The following is a 22351-nucleotide window of genomic DNA, read 5'->3' as shown; positions in this document are numbered from 1 at the left end:
CGGTTTACTTCTGTAGTCATCAGGAGATAACAGATTTTATAGGATTATTCACCTTGCTCCATTATAGTGAGATGCCAGTCTTCCCTTTTACCACCAGTATGATTCAGCCTTCCACTGCTGCTGAAACTCTCTAATAGATTTCCTCTGGTCCTGGGTTCCAGGAGCCCAAATGTTAATTGCAACTGAGTAGATACCCCGGTACTATTCCGTTATCGGGCCAGCAGCAGCGCAGTTCAGCAGCAGCTTTCGGGACAGCAGTTCAGCAGCGGGAATTACAATGACATGCTGCTGGCCCGATGCTTGTGCCCAGTAACCAGTACATCGATGACCCCCCTCCCCCATCCTTCTCCTCCTGCCAGTGCTGCCCCCCAGCTCTCCTTACATCTTCCCCGTACCCTCTCCCCGCCACACGACTAGGCCTCACCTCAGCGCTAGTACCGAGACCGAAAGGAAAGACACCGGGGCTCAATCCAGGCCCTGACAAGAAACACGCCGACTATAGGAACGGTGAGCTACAGCGAGCCGGAGGGACAAACTTTCTGCAGCGTCCGGCGGCTATCTAGTAGCATTCATTGCTCAAGATTTACGGTGAGGCCTATTACAGGGAGAGGGTACGGGGCAGATGTAAGAAGAGCTGGGGGGCAGCACTGGAAGGAAGAGGAGGATGAGGGCATCGATCGATGTACTGCCTACTACACACAAGCACAGCCTCTATCATCGGGCCAGCATCGGCTTAGTCATGTGGCGGGGAGAGGGTACGGGGTAGATGTAAGGAGAGCTGGGGGGCAGCACTGGAAGGAGGAGGAGATGGAGGGGGGGTCATTGATGTACTGGCTACTGGGCACAAGCATCGGGCCAGCAGTCCTCGGATGTCGTTGTAATTCCCGCTGCTGAACTGAACTGCTGTCCCGAAAGCTGGTGCTGAAATGCGCTGCTGCTGGCCCGATAACGGAATAGTACCGATACCCCTTCTGGACAGCAGGTAATGGGAGTTCTTTGGGATGCTGGATGCACACACTCACCCCAACTCTGTATGTTACAGGAATCTTGCATTCACTAGGCCGGGGTCCATTGAGTTTCTCAATTTTCTAAGTGTTTCACACACTAGTTAGGAATTGATGGTCCTATGACTGCAGCTCCGTGCCTGCTGAGGTCTTGTCTCACCTCTGTAGAACTCGGCCTACTCACTGCTGCTTCTCACACACCATGCGGCTGCAGCACACACTGCCTCTCCTCTCCTTCAGACTCCTGCACACTGACCTGGAACTCAAAGAGAGGCTCACTTCCAGTCAGTAGCTCCACCCCTCTTCCTAAAGAGGCAATGGCTATGAAACTGTGTGTATGCTAACAGGTTGTCTGGATCTCACTATACATTCACAGTACACAGTGTAGATCACATAAGATGACATTTGTAGTGACACACTATGTGGGGCACTACATTGGCGCTTTGATTTTTATGTGGGGCCTTATCCTAACATTGGAGGTGTAGTTGTTAGTAGTAGTAATTCTTTATTGATAAATGGACAAAAGCAAAATACAAAAACGAGGCAAGGCAGGACCAGAACAGATGGCCCGGCAAGCCCTCAGACATAACAAGAAGACAAGAAAAAACCCAAAACGGTACAATCAGAAACACAAAAAATGAGGTCATAACAATCTAGAGGGTGAAATGAGAGAAAAGGAAAAATGAGAAGTGGGGGAGGGAGACGAGGGAAGAAGAAAGAAAGGATAAAAAAAATAATAAAGGAAACCAGATCCTCAACGCCCACGCCAGACCCCCCAATCAACTCCGGGCCTTGACCGATCAGGTCACTATACAGGTAATTACATAAGCCACGTACGTGTCGCTAAGAGTAAGGAGGGCAGAGATATCCCCCATAGTCCTTAAGTACTCCAATGTACTGATCCATAAACTGAGGGAAGGGGTGTCGGAAGGTTCCCACAAAACAGGCCCTGACCGCATAAAATGTGTGTCACGGGGAAGATTTTTGGTAGGTACGGAGAGTGAAGTCAGACGTAAACTCCGAGTAACAACTATAATGTACGTCAGGAAACCTAGGGGACGAAAAGGTGAGAGTTGCTCCTGCACTGGAAGTGGTGTACTGGATAAAAGCAAAGTAGGGCCTCTCACCCCAGAGGAGGCAGAGTAATGGGGTCTCTGTTCAGAAGCGATGGGGTAGTTAACGCTGATGGAGGAACAGACGAGGGCATCCAAGGCGGGTGACGGGAACCCTGGGGGGGGGGGAAGGAAAAAGGAGAGGAAAGGAGGAAGAGGGGAAATGAAAAAAAAAAAAAGAAAAAAAAAGGGGGGGGGGCAGGAGGGAAACATACAAAACAATTAAACAGTACCAAACCCAGCTAGTCCGGGGTCGGACAACACCAAACAGTGGTGAAACCCACTAAAGCAGGTCTCGAAGGCACACAGCAGTATGCGCTCTGAGAGCTGCAAAACCTAACCACCGGGGGGGCGTGGTAGTTCAAAGATCCAAAACTACCCATTCCCTGAACAGCAATACAAAACAAAACACGCCACCGGCGAACGCCCGCGGGGCACTAGTCTTGGCAATAACAAGGTTGAGAAGAGACAGTAAGAGACAGAAACAGTAAGGCACAGAATAAACAACAGTTCACGAGTCCCAAATTGAGCAACTTAGCTGACAAGGAAACAGTCCTTCAGGTAGTAGTCGGAAGAGAGTCCACCTCTCGACGCCTCTGTCATGGCAAGGGGGAGGAAGAGGACCGGTCAATTGGCGGAGAGGTTGAGAGCGGATGATCTAACCAGTCCGGCAGAGACAAATCAGAGACATCCAGGAATTGCGCCAGGGCCACCACCTGATCCGGTGAGTGAAGAGTGAACATTGCTTCATTGCGACGGACGTGAAGGTGAAAGGGGTGGCCCCATCTGTACGTGGCCCCCGAGTCCAAAATCAATTGAAGAGTAGGTTTCAGGAGGCACCGCATGGCCAGGGTACGGCGGGAAACATCCGAAAGGAGAGAGATCGAGCCATCCAGGAAGGGGATCGGACCATGGCACCAGGCCGCCCGAAGAATGTCCTCCTTTTCCTTGTAGAAATGGACACGGCAAAGAACATCACGAGATTCAGTGGAAGAGCTCCTCCTGGGGCCCACCACCCGGTGGATTCTATCAATGTTAATCTCTGTGTCCATGGGTCTAGAGAGAACAGTGTTGAAGACAGAGATGGCAACGGAGCGGAGTTCCACAGTTGGGACAGCATCTGGAATACCACGCAATTTAATGTTATTCCGGCGGCCTCTATTTTCCTGGTCATCCACTTGTAGCAACAGATGGCGGTTAAGCGTACGTTGGGTAGACAGGGTTTGCTCCACTGCAGACAGACGTTGGTCAATGGAGTCTGTTCTCTGCTGTTGAGTGGAAACTTGAGTCGACAAGGATTGAAGGTCAGATTTGAAGCCCGACAAAATCTTGTCCTGTTTTACCTCAACTCTGCAGACCAAAGCCTCCAAGTCCGATTTAGTAGGCATTGAATGGAGGAGCTCCCAAATGTCCGACAGCTGGGGACGCTTAGAGCGGCGGGAAGAAGGAGAGGCATGTGAAGAATCGGAGGAATCATAAGAAAGTGGCTCGTGCAGGGCAGCTGGGGCATCAGAGAAATCCACAACTCGGTCAGCGTGAAGGGCAGCTAGGGGAGAGTCACCTCTTGGAGGAAGGGACTGCGGTGCCAGAAACGAGGATGCTGGGTCCATAGCCTCAGAGGACTGAGACGAAACCCCCTTATGGGAGCAGGTAGTGTCCAGCAGGGAAGACCAGAGATTCAAAAGAGGCTCCTGAGGCTGGGCCGGGGTGCCCCCCTACGCAGTACCCAAAGCATGGAGAGGAGAGGACAGGGAGGCAACAGAGAGGGAGGCCGCAGGGGGTCCCAGAGAGGAAGGCTGGGCAGCTGAAGGGGGTGTCTCACTGTGCAGGGACACTGAGGCCATGTGTACTGGCTGAGGTGCCCTGGGAACTAGGCCGCAGGCAGAGGAGTGGGGCAGGGGGGCTGCCACGAGGTGATCTCTGCTATCTTGATTCCCAGGGGAAACCCCTTGTCAGTAGCCTGCCGCGGGGTCCCCTTGCCGGGGGAAGTGAAAGCAGACGCTGTGATGGGAGCCACTGGAGTGAACTGTTGCACCGGGGAGGCCGACTGCTGCGGAGGTGGGATCTCCGTCACTTCGCTGGAGGCGCGCTCCGGCACCATCATGGAGCCGCAGCAAAGAGAAGTTTCACCTGGGTGGAGGAGGGAGGTTTACGGCCCAGGTGCCGTACCATGATGAAGCTGGGAGGAGGTGAGCGGTATGACCCAAGTTATCGGGCTGAAATGCTGCCAGGGTCCGGGAGCTCTGGTGGTGAGCTTCTTTACGCCCGAAAGTGCACATTTTATACTTAATAAAAATTTATGAACATTAATCACAGCATAAACTACATGTCAGAACATATCTGCAATATATTTTTCTGCTGCAGTTCCTGTCACAAGTCTATGAATAAACCCAATTAATAGTAAGCATAAAGGTCTACCCACCAACGGGGCTAGACTTTCCCACTTGGGAAGTCCACATGGGGACCCCCCTGAACGGAATACCAAACGCATTGACAAGTGGTGAAATTATGAAAGCACATGGACCTCATAAGTTATAATAGGTTAGGTGTGTTTTCTGTGCACTGTCCACACGCCTCATTTGGAGAGGAAAGTAGTTCATGAAGTACTTTTCTCTCAGCATGACTCGTGCGGACACCACACGGAAAACACACAAACCCCATTATAGTCTATGAGGTCTGTGTGCTTTCACAAGCTCACTGCTTGTCAATGCATTTGGTATTCCATTCGTGGGGTCCCCATGCAGACTCCCCAAATGGAATACCGAATGCAGAGGTGAACCAGGCCTTACTTATGAATATTATTATTTGTTAATATTTATGAATTTTATATGAATGATGTATATTTGATTATTTGTTATGAATTTATTCCTTTATATGTATATGCTTTTTGGAAATATAAAAAAAACAAAAAACTTGATAGTCTTCAGTAGTTGATACCTTTTTAATGGCTAACTAATAATGCTTCTTGGAGGCATATTTCTACAATATGTAGGTGTATATTTGTCTCGGAAGACACATGGAAGGTAATTGGTATATTAAGGTATCTATTGATATTAACATGGGATCTTATTATCAACTTCAGCTGCTTTGTTTACACTTGATTGTTTGTTCTCACTTATATATGGTTTCATGTGAGAAAGGTAGGTAAGACCCCCAGAGGAAGCTGGGTCAAACACTCCCATGGAAGTGAGTGGAGCATGTTGGGATTTGTAGTTTCAAGGCAGCTGGAGATCCAAGGTTCCCTACCCCTGGGTTAGAACAAGAGGAGGGGGCATTGGAGGTTCAGGTACCCTGCACTAGGGAAATGAGAGTAGGAGAACATATTGTTATTAATTTTTTTCCCATGCTTCAGGGACATTAATTGTAATAATAGAAAATGCTACACCTAAGGTTCTGGGTCTACAAAACACCAGAAATATACCATTTTATTAACCATCAGACATATAAAAATCAGAAATATATGTCACAACCAACACAGGATAAAAAACTACCATCTGTGGATCACTATACCTCCCAGCCCCATACACACAGACATAATAACTGCAGTATATAATAAATAACAATAAATAATTTTCTCAAAAATGCATCATACATAGCCTAACAGCACATAACAATAAGCAAAAAGGGGAAGAGGGAAAAATTATACTGACCACAGGCATACGATCCTTCAAATAGCCCTTTCAAATATGCCTCTGTCATTCGGCTTTGGTGACATATTTCATGTAAATCACCCTTTAGTTCATAAACAAATGAGGGATAAAGTACTTTGGGGGTTCGCCTTTGCAGACTTGGGCTTTGGTCTTAGGTCTAGATTCCCAGGCTAAGAATGTGCCCCCTAGTTTGCATATGAATTGGGAAACAGTGTTGGCCTCTTCTTCTGGCCTCCTTGGTCACAGACCCCTATGTTAAAACTTTGTGATGTTGATGCACTTCATGTGAATGCCTGATTGCAGCTTTTTCATTTCTTCGTCAGATTTTTTTTTTATGTAATGGGATATATTTTTACATGGGACCATTTTTGGATACATACTCATAATGTTTTGTTCTACTTTTAAAGGGAATGTGTCACCCCCTAGAAGACACTCTATAATACAGTTGATAGGCACATTCCCCTATAAAAACTAGACACCTTAATAGCTATGCACTTTCCCACCATAATATCTTTGAACAGTGTCGCTCAGAAAATAACTAGACGCATGTCCCAAAATAGCCTAACACAGTGTAAGATGTGATAACAGGTTCCTTCCACTTCCTTCCTCTCTACCCAAGCACGAAGGAGAAGAATGCTTACTGCTCACTACTGTATTAGTGTATAGGGTAAGCCACCTTCTTTAGAAGTTAATACGCAAGGCAAATTTATTAACCCTGCTGTTCTGTTCGGGTCAATATGACCCGAAATGATTTTTGAGACCCTGCAGATTTTTTTTAATGAGGATTTGAAACTAGTGGTTCCTTGACTTTTCCTCATTTGTGGAGCTCTACATTTTTTTTTTTTTTTTTTTGTCTTTTTTGTTTACTTTTTGCTACACGCTGATTGTTACACTTGTACTGTTCGGGTCAATATGACCCGATAGCATTTTATACTGTTCTACAGGTCTCTGATTATTTCTGACTGGAAAAGTTATGTTTTTTTATGTGTACTTCATCTCCAAATGGTGGTGGTTTCACTGTTCTTATCAGTAAGCAAGTAATTATCTAGTCTGTTTGTGAGAGAGGAGACTGGTTGTCTATCATTCAAAGGGTAAAAGTTTGTGGAATTGCGAAACTGGTCGCCACATATTTAGAGCTACAATGTGTCTTGAAAGGTTTCATGACATTTCGAGAGTACTGCGGTTTGATTCTAAAACAGATAGAATGGAAAGAAGAGCTAAAGATAAACTAGCCCCTATTAGAAATGTTTGGAATCAATGGGTAGAGATTCTACCAAAATTGTATAACAGTGGTGAAAATGTAACTGTTGATGAGCAACTGGTGGCATTCCGAGGTAGGTGCCCATTCAGACAATATATACCAAGTAAGACAGCAAAATATGGCATCAAGATCTGGACACTTTGCGCCAGCAAAAGTTCATATGCTCTAAATGTTCAAGTGTATACAGGAAAAGACCCTGATGAAAGACCTGAAAAAATCAGGGTATGCGTGTTGTTCTAGATTTGACTCATGGACTAAAAGGACAAAATGTCACATGTGACAACTTTTTTACATCCTATCAACTAGGCCAGATGTTGAAGAAAAAACAACTTACCATGCTGGGTACTATGAGAAAAAACAAACCTGAACTACCGCAAGGTATCCTTATCAAGAGAGAGGTGTACAGTTCAACTTTTTATTTTTCTGGAAATACAGCTGTTGTTTCTTATGTTCCAAAAAAACCCAAACAGGTAATTCTCATGAGCACAATGCACCATGACAATGCCGTAAGTGATAGAGAAGACAGAAAGCCTGACATTATTTTGGATTATAATGCCACAAAGGGAGCAGTTGATACTTTAGACCAAGTAATATCAACATATACATGCAAACGCAAAACCAATCGGTGGCCAATGATTTTATTCTATAACATACTGGACGTTTCTGCATACAATGCATTTGTCTTATGGAGAGAAATCGACCCCGATTGGAACCGGAATAAGCTGCATAAAAGAAGATTATTTCTTGAGGAATTGGGAAAATCCCTGGTGAGGCCATATATTGAGAGCAGAAAAGTGACCCCCAGAAGTGAGGGAGCAGCAGCCATTGTAAAAAGTGTCCAGCATGCTCAAGAAAGAGACTCCACATCCATGGCCTCCACCAGCACAGCTACCAGCAAAAAAAGGAAGAGATGTTGCTTCTGTCCATCCTTCATGTGACAATAAGACTAATCTGACATGTGCTGGATGTTCAAAATATCTGTGTAAAGGACATGGGTCTTATTATTGTGCTCAGTGTAAAAACGCATGAACATGTTCAGTTTTTTCTTTTTTCTTTCTAAAATGGTTGAAGTTTTTATGATTTTTCATTTGTTGATTTATAAAATTTGTTTTCAAAAAGATAAATTTCATGTTTTAGCAATAGTAATGTAAAGCTTCTTTATTATTTGTGTGCAGAATGTCAACAATCGAAGATAATTGCAAAAAGCCTGTGTAACCTTTTTATGAAAAAAAAATAAAAAAATAAAGTTTGAATTTAAATTTTTCTTTTGTTTATGATCAAACATGTTCACATACAGTATTTCAATGAAAAAAGTATTCAAATAAAACAATTAGAGTAGCTAAAAATCAAGAATTAATAGGTCAGGTCATATTGACCCGGGAACAGTACAAGTGTATAGCAAATGCGAACAGAACAGCAGGGTTAAGACTTTTTTACGCTTTGTACGCCAGTCTTAGGGGGTGTTCACACTACCGTCAGTGTCCGACAGGTAGTGTCCGCTCCAAGTGTCCGTTCAAAATCTCGCACAGACATTAGGAGCGGACACTAGCTGTGTCCGTGACACTTGTCATTTATTTAAATGGCGATCGGGTGCGTTCTTTTGCACTCCGTGCCCTTCCTTCACTGTCCGCTTGTAAAGATGTCCGACTTTTCAAGCGGACAGAAAAACCCGACATGTAGGTTTTTTCAGTCCGCTTGAAAAGTCGGACATCTTTACAAGCGGACAGTGAAGGAAGGGCAAAAGAACGCACCCGATCGCCATTTAAATAAATGACAAGTGTCACGGACACAGCTAGTGTCCGCTCCTAATGTCCGTGCGAGATTTTGAACGGACACTAGGAGCGGACACTACGTGTCAGACACTGACGGTAGTGTGAACGCTCCCTTACTTAACAGCCTGACAGGTTCAGGGAACAGGGCATTCATAAAGAGACTGTGGCCTTTTCATAAACCTGTGCCCGAATGGAAATCTACGGTAGTTAGGAACTGACATAGTTTGCCATAGTAACTAATGCCAGAAAATTGGTTATAATAAATCTATTGGGCCTAGGCACAGAAGCCTCAACCCGCTCCTGATCCCAGCACACAAAATGTACCAGGTGAGGCGTGGCTTGGGACATGAGGTGCCAAATGTTAGTTTTATGGCGTAGAGGGATGATGACTTTCCTGCGCAGTATCTACTTCATGGCATAGCACAAAACAACATGTCTGCCCCTATACAGCAAAGCAAAAATATTTTGAAATCTAATTTTATTAAGTTTTTAACATTTTTTACATTACAGCAGAAAATAGTTCCCTTATGGCTAAAGGATATTACATCATCAAGTTCTTCAAAGTTGAAGAGTACAGTATAACATATAAAAGAATGGATGTACAATAAATAAAATATGGAGTGAGAGTTATATCATATTCCAACAGTTCTGTGTATTGGGGGTTATCAGTGATGAGTGTAATAGTCACTATAAGTTCTACGTGTTGATTCGACAGTTCAGACCTATAGAAGAAGTGTTTAAGCCAGTCTGGGGAAGGGAAAGGGATACTAGGGAGGGTGAGAGTACCAGGGAGTAGTAGAGTAGTTGTAGCGGGTGGGAAATGGGATCAAAAGGGAGTTCCACCAGGGAGATCATATTTTGAGATCCCCGTTGTGTCTTCTTTCTTTCCAACTAATTAGTTAATCAAATCTCGCAATTTTATGTCCTTTCTCCATCCAAAGCTGTATAAGGCCAGGGCCCCACGGACCGGAAACACCGTGATTAGCCCGCAGCGGAGATGCTGCGGAAAAAATTGTGGCATTGTACAGTGCAGGCAAAGTGGATGGGATTCATACAAATCCCATCCCCACTTTGCGGAAAAGATTGCAGCGCGGACACGCTGCGATTTTAAAAGCCGTCAGCTTTCCCGTAGATATAATGTTAAGAGAAAGTCCGCAGAGGAAAACTCTTAGTATCAAACAAAAATATAGGGCAATTCTAGGTAGTATTTATCTAAATCAGCCACATTGACCCACAGGCCAACTACCACACAAAAGACAACATAAGTATAAAAATTATGAATTTATTGAAAAGTACATAAATAATTAATAAATATAAATTCAAAGATAATTGGTGCAACCAACAATGGATGCAATGAGATACATACTAACAGGCTTCCATAAAGTAATGTGCTTTATAGTTAGTCCATGCAATATTATATGACAAAGAGTACTCCATAGATTGGTATAATTTGACTGTGTATAGATAGGTATGTAGAAAAGATCTTAAATCGCTAGTAGAGATGAGCGAACAGTGTTCTATCGAACACATGTTCGATCGGATATCAGGGTGTTCGCCATGTTCGAATCGAATCGAACACCGCGTGGTAAAGTGCGCCAAAATTCGATTCCCCTCCCACCTTCCCTGGCGCCTTTTTTGCACCAATAACAGCGCAGGGAAGGTGGGACAGGAACTACGAAACCAGGGGCATTGAAAAAAATTGGAAAAAGTCATTGGCTGCCGAAATCAGGTGACCTCCATTTTAGACGAATAGTGGATTTCAAATCCGGGTCATATGAGAATGTGAACTTTGTGACTATGAGACAGGGATAGCTGTACAGGCAGGGATAGCTAGGGATAACCTTTATTTAGGGGGGAATGTTATTAAAAATAACTTTTTGGGGCTCTATCGGGTGTGTAATTGTGATTTTTGTGAGATAAACTTTTTCCCATAGGGATGCATTGGCCAGCGCTGATTGGCCGAATTCCGTACTCTGGCCAATCAGTGCTGGCCAATGCATTCTATTAGCTTGATGAAGCAGAGTGTGCACAAGGGTTCAAGCGCACCCTCGGCTCTGATGTAGCAGAGCCGAGGCTGCACAAGGGTTCAAGCGCACCCTCGGCTCTGATGTAGGAGAGCCGAGGGTGCACTTGAACCCTTGTGCACCCTCGGCTCTGCTACATCAGAGCCGAGGGTGCGCTTGAACCCTTGTGCACACTCTGCTTCATCAAGCTAATAGAATGCATTGGCCAGCGCTGATTGGCCAATGCATTCTATTAGCCCGATGAAGTAGAGCTGAATGTGTGTGCTAAGCACACACATTCAGCTCTACTTCATCGGGCTAATAGAATGCATTGGCCAGCGCTGATTGGCCAGAGTACGGAATTCGGCCAATCAGCGCTGGCTCTGCTGGAGGAGGTGGAGTCTAAGATCGCTCCACACCAGTCTCCATTCAGGTCCGACCTTAGACTCCGCCTCCTCCAGCAGAGCCAGCGCTGATTGGCCGAATTCCGTACTCTGGCCAATCAGCACTGGCTAATGCATTGTATTGGCGTGATGAAGCAGTGCTGAATGTGTGTGCTTAGCACACACATTCAGCTCTACTTCATCGGGCTAATAGAATGCATTGGCCAGCGCTGATTGGCCAGAGTACGGAATTCGGCCAATCAGCGCTGGCTCTGCTGGAGGAGGCGGAGTCTAAGATCGCTCCACACCAGTCTCCATTCAGGTCCGACCTTAGACTCCGCCTCCTCCAGCAGAGCCAGCGCTGATTGGCCGAATTCTGTACTCTGGCCAATCAGCACTGGCTAATGCATTGTATTGGCGTGATGAAGCAGTGCTGAATGTGTGTGCTTAGCACACACATTCAGCTCTACTTCATCGGGCTAATAGAATGCATTGGCCAATCAGCGCTGGCCAATGCATTCTATTAGCGTGAACTGAGTTTGCACAGGGGTTCTAGTGCACCCTCGGCTCTGCTACATCAGATTGCTACATCTGATGTAGCAGTGCCGAGTGTGCATCAGATGTGTAGTTGAGCAAAACTGACTCAGCACTGCTAAGTCTCTGCATTCGCATAGGAATGCATTGGCCAGCCTTCGGCCAATCAGCGCTGGCTCTGCCGGAGGAGGCGGAGTCTAAGGTCAGACCTGAATGGAGACTGGTGTGGAGCGATCTTAGACTCCGCCTCCTCCAGCAGAGCCAGCGCTGATTGGTCGAGTTCCGTACTCTGGCCAATCAGCACTGGCCAATGCATTTCTATGGGGAAAAGTTAGCTTGCGAAAATCGCAAACTGACAGGGATTTCCATGAAATAAAGTGACTTTTATGCCCCCAGACATGCTTCCCCTGCTGTCCCAGTGTCATTCCAGGGTGTTGGTATCATTTCCTGGGGTGTGATAGTGGACTTGGTGACCCTCCAGACACGAATTTGGGTTTCCCCCTTAACGAGTATATGTTCCCCATAGACTATAATGGGGTTCGAAACCCATTCGAACACTCGAACAGTGAGCGGCTGTTCGAATCGAATTTCGAACCTCTAACATTTTAGTGTTCGCTCATCTCTAATCGCTAGCAATTGTTGCTGAGAAACCAACATACTAACACACAATATTGCAGACATAGGAAAGGCATATGAACTACGTTTAGCATTACCTGTATGTGTCTCATGCACCAGTACGCGCCCCGACGCGCGCTTCACCACCTAAGTGGCTTCGTCAGGGGGAAAAGACTATCTTTTCCCCCTGACAAAGCCACTTAGGTGGTGAAACGCGCGTCGGGGCGCGTACTGGTGCATGAGACACATACAGGTAATGCTAAACGTAGTTCATATGCCTTTCCTATGTCTGCAATATTGTGTGTTAGTATGTTGGTTTCTCAGCAACAATTGCTAGCGATTTAAGATCTTTTCTACATACCTATCTATACACAGTCAAATTATACCAATCTATGGAGTACTCTTTGTCATATAATATTGCATGGACTAACTATAAAGCACATTACTTTATGGAAGCCTGTTAGTATGTATCTCATTGCATCCATTGTTGGTTGCACCAATTATCTTTGAATTTATATTTATTAATTATTTATGTACTTTTCAATAAATTCATAATTTTTATACATATGTTGTCTTTTGTGTGGTAGTTGGCCTGTTGGTCAATGTGGCTGATTTAGAGGAAAACTCTGTGAACTTTCTCTTAAAAGCGCTGATGATGACAGAACCGCAATGTGTTCAAGCAGTGGTTCTTTCCGCGGCGCTTTAGTGCTGCGGATACGGCCCATGGGGCCTTAGCCTAAGAGGTGCTTCAGGTTTCAGCCAGTACAAGAGATTAAGTGCCTTAGTGGCTTCCACTAGATGGGTGCAGTCTCTCTTTGGAGGTCTCTCTTTGGATGAGTATGTGGAGTAGTTGGTCTTGATAATAGGACAAAGTCAGGAGTGAGTGAGCAAGGGGAGCCTTTGATATTTGATTCTCTATTTCCAGCCAGTAGTTCCTAATGAGTTTGCAAGTCCACCATGAAAAATGAACATATTCCCAGGCTGCATGGAAAATGCAATTTTGTAATTATTTTTAGGTTTTTATTCTTATGATGTCCATTCAGTGAAAAAAATTACACTGTAACTTTTTCTGAGAGTTATTGAAATGTATATGTTTTTGTTATCTTTGTCTTGATTTAACTTTGTACAGGCTTATTTTTAGGCAGAACAAACTGTATTTTCCATTAGTATCATTTCTTTGTACAATGCATACAACTTCTTAATGTTTTGGAATACCATAATCAATATCTAAGGAGTTTATCTGCTAGAACTGGAGTTACAGTAGCTACAGGCATAGCAGTTATTAAATAAATGTTTGTTGTGAGCTAATAAATGTTAGTTCATTCGCATGATAGCAGCTATTTTGTATAACACTATGGTATGAAAATGGTGTTATGAATGTTTTTCTAACAGACGCTACGTCTGGAAAAGCACAGGGTTAGTTGCAAGCTCTATCATACACCATATTAGTATGACAGCGAAAGAAAACGATGTAATATCTTCAATGTAATCCACTGTACGAGGGGCTAAATGCATCAATACTGTGCATCTCTTAACATGCACTCGTTTCTGCGGCAATTTAAAATACTTGCAAAATATGTAATACATTTAAGTAATTTTTAGCAGCCATGTTTTATTTTGTAACATTTAAATATGCAGGTTTGTTTTTTTTTAAAAAAAGAAGCCTATGAAAAGAACACCAGAAATAAAGTCATACCTAAAGTATACTGCATTTTAATAAAACACCACAGACTCAAAAAAAAAACCCCATAAAACAAAAAACAATAAAGTAGCTCCTGATGCCTGACATCCAAAATGTCTTGGCGTGTCATCTGTGACACGCATGTTATAGGTTCGCCATTACTGTCCTAGGTCCATAGAATGTGAGAAAATATAGGGATTAGGTAATGCTGTCATGATAGCAATTTTAGCAGGAGATCCATGCCCCCTATTATTTATTCATTATATTCCTAGAATCATTGCCTACATACCTCTGATGGACCTCTAATGTGGACATTTATTTATTAGAGATGAGCGAACAGTGTTCTATTGAACACATGTTCGATCGGATATCAGGGTGTTCGGCATGTTCGAATCGAATCGAACACCGCGTGGTAAAGTGCGCCATTACTCGATTCCCCTGCCACCTTCCCTGGTGCCTTTTTTGCTCCAATAACAGCGCAGGGGAGGTGGGACAGGAACTACGACACCGGTGACGTTGAAAAAAGTAGGAAAAACCCATTGGCTGCCGAAAACATGTGACCTCTGATTTAAAAGAACAGCGCCATCCAGGTTCGCGTCATTCTGAGCTTGCAATTCACCGGGGACGGAAGTTTCCGTCCATTTATCTAGGGCTTAGATTCTGGTAGGCAGGGATAGAATAGGATAGAAAGGAGAAGACAACCAACAGCTCTTGTAAGAGCTAAATTCCAGGGAGAAGCTTGTCAGTGTAACGTGGCACTGACGGGCTCAATCGCCGCAACCCAGCTTTCCCAGGATCCTGAATGGAATACACTGACAGTGTATTCCCGTATACCCTATATATACCCCCGATCCACGTTCCAACGGTGTGCCCCCCCCCCCCCCACCTCCACCCCAGAAACTAACTTCAATACACTGGAAGTCCCCTAACAATACAATTGGGGCTATATACACCCTCAATTCTTGCTACTGCCATATAGTGCCATTTTCTGACTGGGAATTCAAAGAATATATTGGGGTTACATACACCCACTATTTTTGCTACTGCCATATAGTGCCATTTTCTGACTGGGAATTCAAAGAATATATTGGGATTACATATACCCTCAATTCCAGGGAGAAGCTTGTCAGTGTAACGTGGCACTGACGGGCTCAATGAACCCAGCTTTCCCAGGATCCTGAATGGAATACACTAAAAGTGTATTCCCGTATACCCTATATACCCCCGATCCCCTAACAATACAATTGGGGCTATATACACCCACAATTTTTGCTACTGGTATATAGTGCCATTTTCTGACTGGGAATTCAAAGAATATATTGGGGCGACATACACCCTCAAATCTTGCTACTGCCATAGAGTGCCAGGGTCTGACTGGGAATTGAAAGAATATATTGGGGCGACATACACCCTCAAATCTTGCTACTGCCATATAGTGCCAGGGTCTGACTGGGAATTGAAAGAATATATTGGGGCGACATACACCCTCAAATCTTGCTACTTCCATATAGTGCCATTTTCTGACTGGGAATTCAAAGAATATATTGGGGTTACATACACCCACAATTTTTGCTACTGGTATACAGTGCCATTGTCTGACTGGGAATTCAAAGAATGTATTGGGGCTACATACACCCTCAAATCTTTCTACTGCCATATAGTGCTAGGGTCTGACTGGGAATTCAAAGAATATATTGGGGTTACATACACCCTCAATTCCAGGGAGAAGCTTGTCAGTGTAACGTGGCATTGACGGCTGAATTGGCGCAACCCAGCTTTCCACAGTGTTGAGGATCCTGAATGGAATACACTGAAAGTGTAACTTTCAAATAGCACTGCACAAAGGAAGATCTTATCACCTTGTCTCATGACATGCTAATAAAAAGTGTCATTTGTGTATCTTAATGTAAATATAGTTGTATAAGCTTGTTGGGTTTTAGGCACTGCCAAGTTATTTATTACCACCCGCTCCCTTATAATGATGATGACGCCAAACTCACTGTGGGTGTTCAGAGCTCACAGCTTTGGTTGACATTTGTCTTGCTCTCTGTCGGTACCAGCTGTCTTTTTGGATACTGTAAAGTTATGTTGACTTTATTAACAGCTATAGAAGCTTTAGCCAGGTTGTGACGGTGTGTAACCCCAACAACACTAAGTGGGATACACATTAATAGTCAGACTATGTACGCTAAACGCATCACTTAAGTAATTTTTTTTCCCTCTCCCCTAATATAACAAAGGAACAGACATTAGACCTAGACCGGGGTTCGAGGCTTGCAAAAATCCAGTATTATTTACTCTCCATGATGTGAAGTATGCGTTAGACTCTTGAAAAGCAACCCAACATGAAGTCAGCCATGTGTGCCAGTGTGTTACTTGGCATGCCTTTGCTGGCCCCAACTGTAAGGATCACTCTCCATTTCCTCCATTTTCCACTCCCCTTCACACGATCTGTGGTGAAGCAATGGGATGCACTGAAGTGCACCCTCTAGCCTTGTGTGGGACAGGGACATCAGATGCCACTCCATCCCCCTCGTCTTCCTCCGCCAGCCAACGGTGCGAAGATGAGAGGCGTGTGCTCTGAATGTTTTCTGCCTAGCAGAGGCTAGTTTTCACTTACAAAAATGGCCCCACTTTGACCTGCATATCAGGCACAATGGTGTAGGTATCAAAGAAACATGGCACCAACAAGTTGAAAACGTGGGCCATGTGTGGACCGTGTTTGAGTCTGGCAAGCTCCAGATCTGCTACCAGGTTCCGGCCATTATCACAGGCGCCAAAATGCCTGGCCCCAGGTGTAACAGGGAAAAAAAACATTGCCATCTCAGCCAGGATGGCATCCCTGACCTTGGAAGCACTGTGCTGTCTGTCCCCCAAGCTGATGAGCTTCAGCACGTCCTGCTGACATCTCCCCACGCCAGTGTTTTAGCGTTTGCCGCTAGTAGCTGGGGTGGAGGTTGAAGCGTAGTAGGGTTTTAGTCTACTCCTGCCATGAATTTTGGCCTGGGAGAGGAGATAGGCCACCCCAGATTTCACCCCGGGCCCAGACTCCACCACATTCACCCTGCCTGTCATTAAAGATAAGCAAGCAGCATCCCTGACCACAGGCGCTTGCCCACGTGTCGGTGGTCAAGTGGACCTTGCAGCAAAGCGCGGAGCTCTGTGCCCGACTGATGTTATGGGACACATGCAGGTGCAAGGCAGGGACAGCACACCAAGAGAAGTAGTAACGGCTAGGCCCAGCATAGGGAGGTGCCCCAGCTGCCATCTGCTGACGGAAGGCCTGGGTATCCAGAAGCCTAAACGTCAACATCTAAAGGGCCAGCAGTTTTTCTATGAGGCTGTTAAAGGCTTGGGCATGGGGGTGGGTTGTGCTGTACTTCTGCCTGCAATGAAAAGCTTGGGAGATGTGGAGTGGCTCAGAAGAGGCGCATGATGGTGCAGGCCAAAAGGGCGCATGAGGGTGAATTCCCCAATGTGTCAGAGACAGATGTGTAGGTGTCCTTGCATCATATACTTGCACCATACTTGGCTTTGGACTTTAATTTTGTGCCAAAAAGTGGTTAAGACAGCGATCCCTCAGCTAATCGCGTTACACTGTCCAGCATTAACAACTCCAGCACTGAAGTTACCATCTGTGGAAATGAGAAAAAAAGATGAGAAAATAAGTGTAGGCTGTAGAGCACAGAGGGATCAGAGAGGACAGAGCTGGGGTCGGCCAGGTATTCCCACAACATGTGCCTATACTTGTCCCTCCTGGTGACACTAGGCCCCTGAGTGGCAGTAATTTGTCCAGGGGGGCCATTAACGTGTCACAGACCTAGGAATAAGTCTTCCAACAGGGTACAGTTTTGCATGCCTTTGCTTCTACCCACTGTTTTTTTGTTGAATTAGCTTCCCTCCACATCTAAACTGCTTTTGCCCCTAAACATCACCCCAGTTTATGCCTTTGCTTCTAACCTTTTTTTTTGTTGAATTAGCTTCCCTCCACATCTACACTGCTTTCGCCCCTAAACATCACCCCAGTTTATGCCTTTGCTTCTACCCAGGTTTTATGTTGAATTAGCTTCCCTCCACATCTACACTGCTTTCGCCCCTAAACATCTCCCCAGTTTATGCCTTTGCTTCTACCCAGGTTTTTTGTTGATTTAGCTTCCCTCCACATCTACACTGCTTTAGCCCCTAGACATCACCCCTGTCCATGTGGGGTCGGTGGCCTCGTCATCCACTAACTCCTCTTCCAATTGCGCACTGTCCCCTTACTGCAAACCGCACATGACCACAGCTTTCCCTGATGGCAACTGTGTCTCATCATCCTCACTGAGGTCCAGAAACGTCAGTGGCGGGTCCACAACCACAAAATTGGAAGGAAATGGTGGTTGCTGCAGTATTTCTAACACCTGTTCCTGGTGCTCGGGCCTGGTCTGTGTTGTACCCTGCACTCTGCTGAACGCAGCTGCCATATCCGGAGTTGTGATGAGCGCATGCTAATGTTTTGTGTCCACTGCAATGGATGGGATAGGATTTCACATAAGTCTGCCACCCATGGCCGCTCATGGTTGAGCAACTGAGGGAGCTGACTTTGATGAACCCTAGGGTTTTGCAGTTGGAACTCCATCAAAGGTCTGTGCTGCTCACACACTTTGCTCAAGTGATGATATGTTTAGTTCCAGCAGTGTGGAGACGTCGCACAATAGCCGTTGTTCGGGCAGATACCGGCGTTGTAGGAGTGCATAGAGGCTAGCAGCGGCAACTATAGACATTCAAAACTATCCGCACAAGCGCCGCACTTTCACCAGTAGCTCAGGAACATTGGGGTACTTTTTTAAAAAGATTAGCAGCAATGAGTTAAAATCGTGGCCCAGGCATGGAACATGTTGCGGGCTGCCAAGCTACAGAGCCGATCCCAGGTTACGGCCATTATCACACATGACAACATGCCTGGGCCCAGGTGCAGTGGCAAAAACCACATTGCCGTGTCATCGAGGATGGCATGACTCACTTTGTACGCAGTGTGCTGTCTGTCCCCCAAGCTGATGAGCTTCAGCACGGCCTGCTGACGTCTCCCCACACCAGTGTTGCAGCGTTTCCAGCTCGTAGCTGGGGTCCACTTAACAGCGGAGGAGGAGGAGGAGGAGGAGGAGGGTGGTGTTTCAGCCCTCCTCCCAGGAATGTTGTGTGGGGAGACAAGTCAGTCCACCACATTTAGCGACGCAGTCCCTGCCTCAAGTACATTCAACCACTGTGCCAAGATTGAAAAGTAGCGTCCCTGTCCGCATGCACTTCTCCATGCGTAGCTGGTCATGTGGAACTTTGTGCAAAGCGTTGAACTTAGGGACCGCCTCATGTTTGGGGAAAAGTGCTGGTGTGGACGGCACAGTGAGGTGGCGCAGTAGCCAGCAGGCCCAAAAAGGGCAGAGTGTCCACAAGCCGGGACCCCAACATCTCCTGGGCCAGAATTTTTGAGATGAGGCTGTTGAAGCCTTGGGCATGTGGGTGGGTTGCGCTGTACTTTAGCATGGAATGAAAGGCCTGGGAGATGGGGAGTCGCATTGCAAAGTGTGTAAACCACAGTCAGTTTGTCCTCGACCTATACATTTAGAAATTATCTCCCCCAGCGAGGAACGTGGCCTCGATGGGGGAATTTTTCTAAGGAAGCTAGAAAAGAGAGCATCTTGGGCCTTGCTGGCTCAGGCCTAGCTTCTGTCATGCAGCTGTCTTCTGCCTCTGGACATCCCTTTGCCTCTAGCCACCTTTTTCCCTGCTTAGCTTGCCTCCATATCCACACTGCTTTCACCCCTAAACATCACCCCAGTTTATGCCTGTGCTTTTACTCAGCTTTTTTTGTTGATTTAGCTTCCCTCCACATGCACACTGCTTTTGCCCCTAGATATCACCCCAGTCCATGCCTCTGCTTGTACCCCCAGTTTTTTCTGCTTAGCTTGCCTCCACATCCACACTGCTTTTGCCCCTACACATCACCCCTATCCATGCCTCTGCCTCTAGCCATAACTCTGCCACCCCTGGAAACTCATGGTGCAGAAACTGAGGGAGCTGACTTTGAGGGACCCTTGGGTTTTGTAGATGGAACTCCATCAAAGGTCTGTGCAGCTCACACACTCTGGTCAAGATATGGTATGTAGGGTTTCAGCGTGTGTGGACATTGGGCAGATGTAGGCCTTGCTGGAGTGTTTTGAGGCTAGAAGCGGCTCCTGTACACTTGCAAAAGTGGGCGCACAAGCGCCACATTTTCACCAGTAGCTTCGGTACATTTGGGTATGTTTTCAAAAAACGTTGCACCACTAAGTTAGACGTGGGCCAAGCATGGAACGTGTTGGAGGCTGGCAAGCTCCAGAGCCGCTACCAGGTTCCTGCCGTTATCACACATGACAAAAATGCCTGGCCCCAGGTGTAGCAGGGAAAAAAAAATGCCATCTCAGCCAGGATGGCATCCCTGACCTCGGAGGCACTGTGCTGTCTGTCCCCCAAGCTGATGAGCTTCAGCACGGCCTACTGATGTCTCCCCACGCCAGTGTTTTAGCGTTTGCCGCTAGTAGCTGGGGTGGAGGTTGCAGCGTCGTAGGGTTTCAGTCTACTGCCATGAATTTTGGCCTGGGAGAGGAGATAGGGTACCCCAGTTTGCACCCCGGGACCAGACTCCACCACATTCACCCTGCCTGTCCTTAAAGATAAGCAGTATCCCTGACCACAGGCGCTTGTCCAAGTGTCGGTGGTCAAGTGGACCTTGCAGCAAAGCGCGGAACTAAGGGCCCACCTGATGTTGAATGACACGTGCTGGTGCAAGGCGGGGACGCCACACCGGGAGAAGTTGTGACGGCTAGGGACGGCATAGCGAGGTGCCACAGTTGCCATCAGGTCCAGGAAGGCCGGAGTTTCAACAAGCCAAAACGCCAACATCTCCTGGGCCAACAGTTTAGCGATGTTAGCGTTCAAGGCTTGCGCGGGTTGGTGGTTAGCGGTGTATTTCTGCCGGCGCTCCAATGTCTGAGAGATGGTGGGTTGTTGTAAAGAAGCACCTGATAGTGCCTTTGATGGTGCAGGAGAAGGAGATAAGACAGGAACAGGGGAGGATGAGAGAGAAGTCAACAAAGTGGCGGAGGCAGATGAAGTGATGTCCTGGCTCGTCTGCTGGAGTGCATCGCCAGCACTGTGAGCAGAGGCAGTGGCGTGAACGGCGGGCGACGTTTGTCCTGCTGTTGCTGCCTGCCACTGATTCCAGTGCTTGGATTCCAAATGACGGTGCATTGAAGTGGTGGACAGGTTGCTCTTCTCAGAGCCCCTACTCGATTTTGAGAGGCAAATTGTGCAGACAACACTATATCTGTTCTCAGTGCATTCCTTGAAAAAACTCCACACCTTCGAGAAATGTGCCCTCGAGGCGGGAGTTTTTTGGGGCTGGGTACAAACTGGAAAATCTTGGGAGATTCCGGGTGTGGCCTGGCTTTGCCTAAGCTGCTGACCTCTGCCTCTAGCTACCCTTTTTGGTGCTGCACCTGCCTCAACATCCACACTACTTTCCCCGCTTGACATCCGCCCTGTCCAGGTGGGGTCAGTGTCCTCGTCGTCCACCACCTCCTCTTCCAACTCCTGTCTCATCTCCTCCTCCCGCACAATGCGCATGTCAACTGGATGCCCTGACGGCAACTGCGTCACATCGTCGTCGATGAGGGTGGGTTGCTGGTCATCCATCACCAAATCGAACGGAGATGGAGGAGACTCTAGTGTTTGAGCATCTGGACACAGATGCTCATCTGTTAGGTCCGTGGAATCGCGAAATGGAGGGGCAGGTTGAGGGACAATGAAAGGAGCGGAGAACAGCTCTGGGGAGCAGGGACAGTTGGGGTTATTGTTCTGTGAAGACTGGGAATTTTGGGTGGAAGGAGGACAAGACTGTTGGGTAAGAGGAGGAGAGGAGGTAGAGGCTGACTGGCTGGTAGACAATGTGCTTTAAGCGTTATCTGACAGCCATTGCAAGACCTGTTCCTGGTTCTCGGGCCTACTAAGGTTTGTGCCATTCAGCCTAGTTAATGTGGAACTTTTGTGCAAAGCGCAGAACTTAGGGCTCACCTGATGTTAAGGGACACACGCTGGTACAAGGCTCAACTCACCCTAAGGGCCAAAAACACTGCTGGTGCAAGGCTCTACTCATGCCAAGGGCCTCAATCTCTGCTGGTAGCTTAAGGTCCTGTAACTTTGTTTGGAAGGGCTCATGTTAAGGGCTAGAAAAGTCAATTTTGGAAGGTCTTACCACATCACACACACACACACACACACACACACACACACACTCAAAATGACAGTTAAGGGTGAGGGCT

Source organism: Leptodactylus fuscus, chromosome 4, assembly GCF_031893055.1.
Source record: "Leptodactylus fuscus isolate aLepFus1 chromosome 4, aLepFus1.hap2, whole genome shotgun sequence".
NCBI lineage: Eukaryota > Metazoa > Chordata > Amphibia > Anura > Leptodactylidae > Leptodactylus > Leptodactylus fuscus.
Note: the sequence above shows the minus strand (reverse complement) of the source record.